This window comes from Hippoglossus hippoglossus, chromosome 4, assembly GCF_009819705.1.
Source record: "Hippoglossus hippoglossus isolate fHipHip1 chromosome 4, fHipHip1.pri, whole genome shotgun sequence".
In the NCBI taxonomy this organism is placed as follows: domain Eukaryota; kingdom Metazoa; phylum Chordata; class Actinopteri; order Pleuronectiformes; family Pleuronectidae; genus Hippoglossus; species Hippoglossus hippoglossus.
In genome coordinates, this window is record NC_047154.1 from 8,029,097 (window position 1) to 8,042,467 (window position 13,371).

General features: G+C 43.2%; 1 protein-coding gene across 2 annotated transcripts in view; it reads right to left on the reverse strand.

The window, feature by feature from the left end:
* dab1a (DAB adaptor protein 1a) overlaps nt 1-13,371 on the reverse strand; it is a 239,200-nt gene that overhangs the window by 96,696 nt on the left and 129,133 nt on the right. The window lies entirely within an intron of this gene.

Consider the following 13,371-nt stretch of genomic DNA (forward strand, 5'->3'; position numbering starts at 1 on the left):
AAATTCCTGAAACCTCGGCAGTGTATTTGTTGAAGAGTTTAAAGAAATCCTGTAACTTTGGTCAGGTTAAAATGACCATCTTGATCAGAGGACACTAAAATGTCTCTGTTGTAAAATGACATTTTCTTCTCCTCCTGACCGTGCTTTCCTAATTATTTGGTATTTCGAGACTTTCTTTCCAACAACAGAAGGTTCACACTCCATCACTTGACTGAGAGGACGTGAAATAAAGTACCATCATCTAAGACAACTGGAAACAAATTCAGAGAAACAGACCCTGTTCAGACCTGGTGCGTCCTGAGTGGTCCCATCACTTATGGCCAGTAGGTTCAGGTCTGAGCGCACGCAAATGCATCCTCAACGCGTCCTGAGATCTGATCAGTCAGATCTCAATGGGAGATGTTCTGGGACATGTGCCAATGCAGAATATCAAGGCTCACCTACTCAGTCGACCTCCTCTGAGCCGTACTTTATTACGCTTCTCAGTGTCCATACTTTGATTTGTTTGTGACCATCGCCACAATATCACTTATATAACACTTACCAACACATTATGATTAATACATTTTTCAAAAGGGTAAAATATGCATTCTTCTTGTAGATCTGCATGCAGCTCATTATTCATTCAGCTACTCTTGACTCCACTTGTTCTTTCTCTCTCACTTACGCCCACACACCAACACTAACAAACATTGTCATCGGACACATTTGTATTCTCAGTCTACATACGCACAACAACATTTTTTGTTTTTAAACTATAACAGTCTCTGTCCACAGGAGTTGCTTTGGCTCTGTATCTGTTTTAATCACCATGCATTCTGAAAACACACATCGTGACCGCTCCCGTACACGCGTCTCCTACACATTTAAGTAGTTGTATCATTGTAAAATACAGAATTGAACAGCAATGCTTGTAATTGATTATACACTGGTAGTTGAGGCTTGTTTTCTGCCAGCAGAAGGTCATGTGATAGGAGACGAATCAGCGACAGCTACATTGTGACAGAAAAGAGCCAATTAGCAAGAGGTTGTGTCTATGACATCTTTTGCAGTTTCTGTCGAGATGTAAAGCACACAGGGGGATTTCAAACTGAAATGGAGCCAAAGGTGTTTCCAAACATTTCTGTTTTAAAGGCTCTAAAACTACTGAGTAGTGTGGACGGCAGGTGTTGCCGTAGCTGAGTTGATGCATTTTAAAACAAAAACGTACTATGGATAACGCCTGAAAAACTGGGTAAAAACTTAATTTGCTCTTCACAAACACAAATGACAAATGTGATTATTTGCTTATAAAGTGGGGAGATGAGATCTGATCACAATTGGTCACAGGAGACACATTCAGGACGCATTTTAACGTCAGGTGTGAACAGACAAACAAACAAACAGCTGTCCACTTGTGATCGGATCTCTCAGGACGGATGTTAATAGCAGGTCTGAACAAGGCCACAGAAAAAACTTGTCTCGGTTCACAAATGTATAACAATGAGACACTGGTGCAACTTCAGACTGAAGATAAACGGACTCAACATTCACTAACATAGATTCCACGAAATTACACTATGTCAGCTATAAAGTGACTTTCATACCACACTGGAAAACACTTGAATGAATAAATGAATGAATGGGTGGCTGTGTGAAAGGATGGGCATCATTATGAAAACATATTGCATGCTTTTTGAAAAATGATGCAGAAAAGAGCACAGACAGTCATGATTGAGAAATAGGCAGAAGCACCACCATGGAGCAGTGTTATGTGTATTAGTGCTGTTTGTGGTGGTGGTGGTGGTGGTGGTGGTGGATGGTGTGTTACATCGGGAGCTGGAGGGAAGGAGAGGATGGATGGGGTGTATGCAGAGTGGGTGGCCTTTGAACCGCTCCTCTGGGACTGCTGAATATACTCTCCCCATCTCGTGGCTATACGGTCTCCATGGCGATCATTACAAATGGATGGTATAGTTGCACGACTGGCTTATGTGACATCTTAGCGCAGGTGTTCGCCTGTGACAGCAGGGTCTCCTTTACATAATTCCCCCCTGATTCACCACACTCTCCCCATGCCAAGACCTCATCTTAATGAGGAACATATACTGGGACCCCCAAAACAACCTTCTCACCCCCCCCTATCATCCCTCTTGCTGGACTCATATATTTTCCATTTTTCCACTTCTACTGCCTCCACCTCCCCCACGTCTGTCTGTGGATCAGCAACCCTCCTGGTGCTTTCCCCGTTTGTTCCGTTCCTGCGCTTTCTCTCTGCATTCTTGCCAGCGAGTGATATTAGAAACTGCACCTGGAGGAAACAATGTCTGTGAGGATGCTGCCTTCATGTTAATAGAGTAGCCTAGATTCCTTGTGGGCACAGACAAGCAGATACACCCAAAGGTGAAAGCATGACTTACATATTCTGCAGGAGAGATGATTTGTCTCCCACTATTTAAAAAGGAGAAGACCTAAAGCAAATACATGATATGTAGACCCAAAGAGCTATTAGGGGAATCTGTGTCATAGCACTTACAAACACTTTGACAATGTAAACAGGCTCATGTTAATGAAAAGGGGCAGACTGACTTCCTATGTTGACTATTTAGCCGAGCATTTAGCCTAGAACCAAGGTAACGGGCGCTGTCATGGGAATGCTAATGAAGCTAAGGAAAACAAAGCCTGGTTAATGAGAGCTCTGAGATAAGAGAGCAGAGGCTAGGACACACACACACACACAGAGACAGGCTCTTCTCCTTCAACACTAATTAGACAGGAAAGACTATATGTGGAGGAAGAGCTAACTATCCATCCACATCAATACCGCATCTTGCTGGCCTGTCTTGGCCATTGGCCTCAGAGACACGGAGGGAGGAGGGGGCCGAGGAGAGGAAAAGGAGGAGAGACACAAATTAGAGAGAGGGCAGGCCACGGAGGGGCAGAGAGAAAAATGAATGTGAATGAAGATGAATTCACACCAACGCTTGTCTGGGTGTGATGCGGCATGTGTGGTACGAGTGGAGATAAAAAAATCTTCATATCACAGTGAAAGGAAATGTTGAGCCGCCACCTGGAGTGAGCGTAGATGTCACCTCTTTGCAGACACCCACCAGCTGTACTCACACACAGTATGTATTCACACATGGCTGCAATGGAATTCAGAAACGTGCACATTGACACACATGCAGGGTTGTAGGAGAACCATAAGATATTTGAGTGCAGGTAGTCACAAGAGCCTTTTTCAGACATGAACTCTGGTGTTTGACTTCCACATATGAACAACCCAGTCAGAGATTCTCCGCTCAAACCAAACACAGAAATCTCTGTAGCCTTCAGACAAGTGGCGGTGCTGGAGGCAGGAGGCAGGACCTACATATATTCCACTGTAGAGATCATGTCCTATTGTTTACAGTACATCAACACAGACGTCGGCCCTTATCCCCAAAAGCTCTCAAATGTCATTGTGTTTCCAAACTGACGTCAGTGTAGTTTTTCTCTCCATCGTGCGTTGGAGGTGTCAGCAACACGGCCACTCACTCGCGGAGAATCGTGGCGGATAATCTCCGGCTGAATCCTCACATGGGCTCACTCGAACATGATCTGGCGTTTTTACTAGAGGGCTGGCAGGAGAAACTGCAGGGAATGTTCGAAGGAACTGACTTGGACATTGACGTTCTCAGATACAGTTCCTGCGGAGAACTTCAGGATATATCCGGAGTTCAGAGTATGTATAAAAGCAGCTTAAAAGAAATAGGTCCATATAGAGTAGCATACCCTGCATTAGCAAACCGCTATAAGTAAAGTATAACTGCCTACTGTGCCGAGTATCCCTTTTTTTGTGCAAATGGCCATTCTGAACAGATCTGCAAAATGCTCACTGTTCAATGTATTACATTTACTTTCACTACAGCAACTCTGCAGGTGAAGCCCCCTGGAGGTTTTGAGAAAAGACAATCCAGCAGAACCAACACTTTCCCCAAACCCTCCCATGAGTTCTGACTAACAACACAACTTTGCACCCAACCAGTTCTCCACAACAGTTTTCTAAAACACAGCGGGCAGCAAGTCAACAGACTCCTCATATTCTGCATGGCCACTGAACCAGAATATTGATCCTATCGCCTTCGAATCTTTAAGCCTCTTTGCAGTCAGGAGCCAACGGCCTGGAATGTCCAGGTTGCATCCCATTGTGGGCCGCTAGCACACATAGAATAAACATCACCTCCTCACCCTCATAACTGACCTGCAGGAGCAAGTCACCCAGAGAGGAGTGGGCACCAACTTTTAATCTTAGTGTGAACCCTATTTGGAACTTAAGAGCTGCGGGTCACCAGGCAATTCAGCATGAACGCAGTTTGAAAGTTCACTAACATCAAAGAGAACAAAGACTCTCAGTCACAGACAAGAACACCCCGGAAATGTGGTCATGCAATCTCTCCGATTGGCCAAGATGAACTCTCAGAGACGTCAGATGTGAACTCAATAAAGGCTCCTACAATGGTGTGATGACAAAAAAAGAAAGAACAGGAATCTAAAGCCAAGAAAATCCCTCAGCACGTCACTAACTCACACGGAGCTCTCCTCCATCAGACCGTTATCTCCCTGAGCGCACGCAAGTATTACGCAAGTATTTTAATTTTTAATTGGTAATTCACAAAGAGGCTGTTGTGCCTTTGATTTGACTTGCTGCTTCTCAGACATTTCATCTGACTATAGATCATCTCCAAAGTAGAATCGAACTCTACTACTCATTTATTCAGTCCCCAGAGCCCCGTATGTTTTATTCCACCTTTTCCTTTGATAGTTATCTGTAGATCTTGGTGTTTGTCACTGAAATATTAGTGAGAAATTTGAACCTGCTGGTGCTTTCTTGCATTTGCATCTCAGCTACTTAACCTGGAAAGATTTGTACCTTACAAACAATAATTAAAACAACATTTGTTTTAATTAATTGCTGACACAGACTCATGATAATGTATCAGCAGGTGCTGGCTACTGCAGCACTTGGCTTCATTTGTGAATAGTGCTTGTTTAGTTTAATTCACACAACATAAGTACAAAATACATAAATTAAATGGAAATGAGCATGTGGGGTGTGGTAGAAACCAGTAAAGGCTGAAATAAATACCACACCAAAAAGATATTAGAGACAAAATAAAAAACATACCAAATCCTCAATACAGAAAAAAATACAGCGGGGAAGAATTTATATATAAAGTAGGAGGAAGTGAGGATGAGTTGTCCATCTTTATATAGTTTATGCCATATAAAGATATTTCTAGAATACAGGGTTGAGCCCAGTATCAGCTTTACCTAGGTTTAAGTCTCATCCTCCAGACATCCCCGCCCCTGCCTCCACCAGACACTCTCTCTCTCCCCTCCATCTCCGTCCTGTCTCTCTGCGTCCGACACTCAGGGAATACTAAACACTGGGCTTTTCCCCTCCCTGGGCTTGACCTGGTATTGCTGCCACTCCTCTTCCACAAGCCCGAGGCGATGGCTGAAGTTAAACTAGGTTAGGGGTGGGAATGGAAAAAGGTGCATTAACACCACACAAACGGCACATAGAGGAGCGTTAGCTTCATAACCTCCCAGCAAAGGTTTGGGGAGTGACTACCCCTCTGTCTCCCTGAATCCCTCTTCTTTCGCCATCCATCACATCCATTTTCTTCTGTTCTTCTGCAGTCTATGTTCCTTTTTATCTGTCTCTCCCTCTCTATCTCTCTCCCAGTTTTGCACTCTCTCACTCTTCATTTCTCCATCTCTCTTGTACAATCAATCAGTTCTGAATTACTCATTTACTCTGTCTCTCAGTGCCGCATACTCGCTCTGCCACCGAGGACTCCGTTAATTTTCTCCCCTCCCTCTCTCTCCCTTTCACTTGATAGAATCAGATGCTATTTGTCTATTAAGGGGCCACAGGGATATTTAATAAAGGGCCTGTAATAACTGTGTGTGGCTGCATGCATGTGTGCAGGAGTGTGCATTTCCATCCAGGCGGGTGAATATCCCTCCATTCTCCACCTTGATGAGGAAATTAACATGTCCGATGTGGTGGCTGATGAAAAGCCATCTCGACGCCAATGGTGAATGTCGCAGTTAATTTTCTATTTAGCTACAGTAACCCTAACCAACTCTAATTGATTAGGTGATCAAAAGTAATTGGTATTAGGCCACAGCTATGGATTCATTTGTCTTTTATGAATACTAATTGACCCCAGACTGCCCCTGCGCCCACACCTCCCCCGGTACTTCAGGGCTCTTCCTTCCCTCTGCAACACTCACTGGACCTGCAAGTCATTGTGAATTCTTCTCATACCCTCCTACCCTTAATCTTCTGTGTGTCTGTGGGTGTGTGTGCGCGTGTGTGTGTGTGTTTGTACAAGTGCGTGTGCATGTGGGTAGCGGTACATCGTGTCGGTGTGTTTTCCGCCGCTTGTATCCGTGTGATTAAGTATTCGTCTCTCAGCTGTCCTGCCTCCCGGCCTCGGGAGAAAACCAAACAATTCTTTTTGACATCCATTATGGGTATGACTTTGGGTGAGCCTGTATCAGTGTTGGTGTGTGTGTGTGTGTGTGTGTGTTTGCTCAGAAGTCATAGCTCCTGGTACGTCCATTTGTGAAGCAAATTGGAACAGGGAAAACCGCAGGTCTTTGGGAATTAATATGGGATGAATCTAAATAATCTAAACAGGCATAATTTCCTCAATCCATGCTTGACATTTATGAGGCCCAGTAAGAAAAAAAAAACTGCATGAAAGATAATGTGTCTCACACTGAGCCTCTGGCACTCAGATATACATAATTCACACACAAACACACACAGGTAAACATGTAACCACAAGCCAAGCAAGAGCACAAAACTCATTAGGTCTAACAGCAGTAAACAGCAGTGACGGTTACCCTGGCAATAAGACCTGAACAGAGCTCGATATTGATTAAAGCTAATCAAAAAGAGATATTGACTGAGAATGATCGGAGACTAATGTTAACTTATTGCTGTTGCTGCTTCTTCACCAGTGAGCTATTGACGGAGCTGGTGGGATGAATATTATTACTGTTACCCGACACACACATGAACACCAGCACCAACAAGACTGAACTCTTATCACGTCTTAGGATACTTCCTTTCTCCGGTAATGTGTAACACACAAACATTCAAAACCGACACAACCCTGCAGAGGCTAAGGCTATAAGGCTGTCATGGCAACCATTCTGCAAAGGTGTAATTGGTCAAGGGAAGGACGTGTAGAGAAATACTTGCTGGGAAGAGGTATGTAAATTCACTGCACATACAAACACACAAGCACCACGTGGGACCCCCCCCCCCCCACACACACACACGCAGTGCAGCAATACTCTGGAGATTTCATGTTCAAAATCAGTGTAACCTGAATGATGAGTCGACAGTCAAAAATATACTGACAAGTCAGAGCAAACATTTGTTGATGCCACAATATAGAGAGTGACAAGTTCATTCTCCAAAAGAAAAGGCAAAAACAAACAAGCCCAGACATTTAATTAAAAATATGCAAATGTGTTCACAGTTTGGAGGCTATCAAATTCAACTTAACAGAAAAAAATCTTTTCTGACTTCATCTGTTTCAATTACAGCCTCTCTGCCAATTTCCACCAGCTCCACTGAAATAGAAGGGGGAGGGGGTTCCGTCCAGTGGTCTTAGATTAGATCTCTAACACAGGGTTAGTATTGACTATAAATGATAATTGTCTAGTGGCACACGGACCAATTAAACATAACATTACTATTAAAATGCTTCAAACGATCATGGCGCTTTTTAATTATTACCGAGATAAATGATTATATAACAGCAGTAAAAGTTGAAAATATTATTTTCTCTTGCAGTCTCCTTAATACTTTCTAGGTCGCAGAAAAACACTGAGCATTCCTAGATTTCTTAGACTTTCATAATTACTTGTTACAGGAGTATGATGTATGCTTTGCTGCCGAGCAAAAGGGCAGCATGATTATATCTTAGGCTCTTTCCCCAGCTCGGGTCCCTTGTGTCCTATTAAAGAAGAAAGAAAATCAAACTGGTCAGGGCTTGGAAAATGATCGATCACGCTGACCCCATGTGTGTAACATATATGCAACTTGTCAGCCTGTAAGCTGGGCTAATACATCAGCAAACACATTTGTTGACCTAGACCTCCTCCCAACAATCCCACTGTGAACATTTGGGCTGCAGACAGAGAGTTTGGCAGAATGGGAACGACGACCCCGACACTGTGTAATGTAGTAGCATATTAAAAGTCAGCCTTTTTTATTGATGAGTTTTTCTCTTAGATTCTTATTTTAGGATGAGCTTTTAGTCAAAGTGGACATCGCACCGTGCGGTTCACTTTACACTACAGGGACTTAGTTTAAGATCTATGCAAATGAGCTCAGTCATGTCCATGTGGAAGAGGTGTAGCACTCTGAATCCCCCTACATTACCCTAATTAATCATTCATGTTTCACATCTACATATTCAAATCACCTGAGCTTCACCTACACTTAGAGGGGGAGCAGATGAAGGAAGTGATAGGAGGAAAAGTTGCAACAAAAAGAGAAGGCAGAGAGAAGAGTGGGCTTCTGTTTATGTGTTTTCTATATAAAAAAAAACTGTTTTGTTTCAGGGTCTTTGGCTTCATCTCGGGGCCCTTGACGTGTCCAAACAGCGTTGCAGCCAGCAGTTAGCCTGTGACCGTGCAGCGCTGTCTGCATTAACACTGGGGTCTCCTGGTTACTCACAGGAAGCCATGTGCTGTCAGAGCCACAGCACTAAAGTCTTTATGGCCACAACTGACAGACTCCAACCCCTGCCCTATTAGTGAACATAGTGGGAGCCTCTGCTCTCTTCCTTCTGTCTGTGTGAGCCTCATCCCAGAGCCTTGATTAGGACTTCAGGGAACCAGAAGACAGAGAGCATGGTGACGGGGGGGGGGGGGGGGGGGGGGGGGGGAGAGAGAGAGAGAGAGAGAGAGAGAGGAGCAGGAGAAAGAGGAGCAGGAGAATGAGAGGCAGTATCAGAGGGGGATAGAATCAAGATATTTCAAAGATCCAAGTATAAATAGGCACAGCTGGATTCTATATTTGTATGTAATATATACCTTCTCTTTAGGGCTAAGATAACTGCAAAAGGGGGACAAGTGTTAAATTGACAGTGAATGGAGGACAGACAGAAGTGTGACAGAAGGTGAAGGTAACTTGTTAACAGGTGTGATATTTATGCTGTGTGTCTTGGATCTGACAAATATATAAGAATGGTGAGTCCACTGCCGGTAGTTTTTTGGGCAATATTTCTACTTTAATTTTACCATTTAATTCTTCTTCTTCTTGAGGATGCAACTCAGGAAATAATAAACCTGTAAAGAACAAAAGCCTCTGCTAATAGGAAATGGCAGTTAGAGTAGGATCACACAGCTCATGGCAAGGATGGGCATTGTGGGTCCGGACCCACTCTGAGTCAGCCCTGACCCTCGCTCTGAACAAGTCCCTGAAGCTGGAGTCGGACTAGCCCCAATGTAATGGATTATGGATATCAGATGTTTCAACAAAAAACACTGCAGCTGGGTCAGAGAGGAGGAGGACACTACTGAAGGTAGCATTCATGCTCATGGCATTAGTAAAGGCTCATATCCAGTCATTAGAGGGAGTGAGGGCCAGGCGTGCTTCGTTTCAAGAAACAGAGTAATCCTGAAAAACGTTCCTATATGTTCCTTTTCTCAAGTAAACAATATTGTTCGGTAGCTAGTTGTTGTTTGGTGAAAATACTAGATTCATATACACACACACCTGTTCACAACACGAGCATAAAAAAGCAAGCAAGCAGAAAGGTTTCCTCTCTAGAGAGTGCTTCTGCTCCTTGATGTCCCGTGAGAATGGAGCAGGGAGGAGAGACAGCTCGAGCTTCCCTACGGACTCACATCTGCTCAACATGTGCTCGCTTTTTAAGCTAAAAGAAATTTAGGGCAGGAACAGTAACTGGCTGTTTGATCATGACATGCATGATGTCTTGTGTCACACTGCAGTCCAGCTAGTCCGTTTAGTGCACATTTTTACATTTCATTGACTCTCTAATGCACATGTTCTTACGTGAGTAGGTTCTGAGACGGATTAAACTCCTTCACCATTACAGGATTTCACCACTGTGGGCAGCCCACGTCATAGTAGTTTGGTTTCACACGGCTGTTCCGTTGCATGCATGATGTCAGTGCATCAGATAGTTGGAACTGCAGCTACAAGGCCGACAGTGTTCCAACTTAATGTTTTAAAAATGATTCATCACTGACTGTGTTTACTCTGTAGTGCAGATAGTCCTAAATGTTGTTGACAGAAGACTCAGACTGTTGTGTTGTTGTTGTCAAGTTAAATCAAAGCCTGGCCATGAATTTGTTTCTCCCGCTGGGTTTGTGTGACACATTTTGTCTTTCACACACCAGAGCAGTGACTAAATGACAATAAAACCATCTTTAGAGGTTGCTGTCCAATCGATTGGTGCTGAAAAAGCAACTTTAATTCATAAATCATATTGGAGAAGTAGAGGACAAAGCTGTAGGTGCGGTTGTGCACCCTGATCATTTAATACCATATGTTATCCCCATTAGTTTGCTCATTTAAAGGCTGCAAAAAGAGGCGCCCTTCACCTGATAAAAGACAACAATTTTTTTCTAATAGTGTCCTACAGCTGTTCAGCCTGTTTTATAGCTTATTACTCAGCAAAGTAGTAGAGTTTTGTTAAGAGATGTTACGTCAGCAGTGTGAACTCTTTAAAAGCTTAATTCAGCTGATCATTGATGGAACCAACAAAACAACTACATGATATAATGAAATATGTACAGATCTTTCTTCTTGGTGACCTGGATATTGATCACTTTTTTATATGCAGTTATAAAGCTGCTTTCAGACATGCACTAGACTCCGCAGTCCCGCTGTAGTTTCTGCGGATTTTATCCACCTGATCACCAAGTATAGTCCGTAGAAATCCAGGAGAAGTCGATGTGTGAACACAGGTAAACATGATCATGTGATCTCCGCAGCAGAGTTACTACGTCACTTCCTGCCTCTGTCTGCTGCACCCGGCTGCTCCACAACTCAGCTGAATAATGCAGAGGATTCGATGGAGTGGTGAACGTGTCTGTGCAGAGAACCTCCAGCTGCGTTGTGAGTGTGTGAAAGGCAAACAACGGGTAAACCCCACAGCCAATTGTCCCGATTTCACCCGTAGGTCATGTCTGAAAACGGCTTATGAAATCTTACAGAGGTTGTGACTCAGCTTACAAGACTTTCTAAAAAACAGTAGTGGTGTTAATATTTCAACCTGATCATATTTTCACTAACATACACTACCGTTCAAAAGTTTGGGGTCACTTAGAAATGTCCTTATTTTTCAAAGAAAAGCACTGTTTTTTTCAATGAAGATAACATTAAATTAATCAGAAATACACTCTATACATTGTTAATGTGGTAAATGACTATTCTAGGTGGAAACGTCTGGTTTTTAATGAAATATCTACATAGGTGTATAGAGGCCCATTTCCAGCAACTATCACTCCAGTGTTCTAATGGTACATTGTGTTTGCTAATCGCCTTAGAAGACTAATGGATGATTAGAAAACCCTTGAAAACCCTTGTGCAATTATGTTAGCACAGCTGAAAACTGTTTTGCTGGTGAGAGAAGCTATAAAACTGGCCTTCCTTTGAGCTAGTTGAGTATCTGGAGCATCACATTTGTGGGTTCGATTATACTCTCAAAATGGCCAGAAAAAGAGAACTTTCATGTGAAACTCGCCAGTCTATTCTTGATCTTAGAAATGAAGGCTATTCCATGCGAGAAATTGCGAAGAAACAGAAAATTTCCTACAACGGTGTGTACTACTCCCTTCAGAGAACAGCACAAACGGGCCCTAACCAGAGTAGAAAGAGAAGTGGGAGGCCCCGGTGCACAACTCAGCAAGAAGACAAGTATATTAGAGTCTCTAGTTTGAGAAATAGACGCCTCACAGGTCCTCAACTGGCAGCTTCTTTAAATGGTACCCGCAAAACGCCAGTGTCAACGTCTAGAAGTGGCGACTCCGGGACGCTGGCCTTCTAGGCAGAGTGGCAAAGAAAAAGCCATATCTGAGACTGGCCAATAAAAAGAAAAGATTGATATGGGCAAAAGAACACAGACATTGGACAGAGGAAGATTGGAAAAAAGTGTTATGGACAGACAAATCAAAGTTTGAGGTGTTTGGATCACACAGAAGAACATTTGTGAGACGCAGAACAGGTGAAAAGATGCTGGAAGAGTGCCTGACGCCATCTGTCAAGCATGGTGGAGGTAATGTGATGGTCTGGGGCTGCTTTGGTGCTGGTAAAGTGGGAGATTTGTACAAGGTAAAAGGGATTTTAAATAAGGAAGGCTATCACTCCATTTTGCAACGCCATGCCATGCCCTGTGGACAGCGCTTGATTGGAGCCAATTTCCTCCTACAACAGGACAATGACCCAAAGCACACCTCCAAATTATGCAAGAACTATTTAGGGAAGAAGCAGGCAGCTGGTATGCTGTCTGTAATGGAGTGGCCAGCGCAGTCACCAGATCTCAACCCCATTGAGCTGTTGTGGGAGCAGCTTGACCGTATGGTACGCAAGAAGTGCCCATCAAGCCAATCCAACTTGTGGGAGGTGCTTCAGGAAGCGTGGGGTGAAATTTCTACAGATTACCTCAACAAATTAACAGCTAGAATGCCAAAGGTCTGCAATGCTGTAATTGCTGCAAATGGAGCATTCTTTGACGAAAGCAAAGTTTGAAGAACAAAATTAATATTTCAAATAAAAATCATTATTTCTAACCTTGTCAATGTCTTGACTATATTTTCTATTCATTTTGCAACTCATTTGATAAATAAAAGTGTGAGTTTTCATGGAAAACACGAAATTGTCTGGGTGACCCCAAACTTTTGAACGGTAGTGTACGTGAGCTGTGTTCACAGGCAGTGGCAGTGGGAAGCTGTTCCCATAGCATGTCTGGAGTTATGACTTTATGAAACAGGTCATTCTAAAGATTCAATGCTGACTCTGTTGTTAATGGATGTTAATCATTTAAACTGTTCGGATGTTTGTCAGGAAATTTAAAGCAAACAAATTAGTGAGGTTGGTTGATGTACATGCTCCACTGAGAAAAGAAGGTCTTGAAAGGGCAGTGGTTTGCTGTGGATTTATGGTGAGTTCATCATTTTCGTAATCAAATGTTAAGTCTCCGTCAGCTGTTGCTTGGATGAAGTTGTATACACCTTCAACAACAAACAGATCACAAGAAGAGTTTCTTACAAAAAGTCCAACTCATTTCGATGAATCTCAGATGTTTTTGTGGTGGTGCTTGGAGGGAGGGACACTAGCGAGAAAGC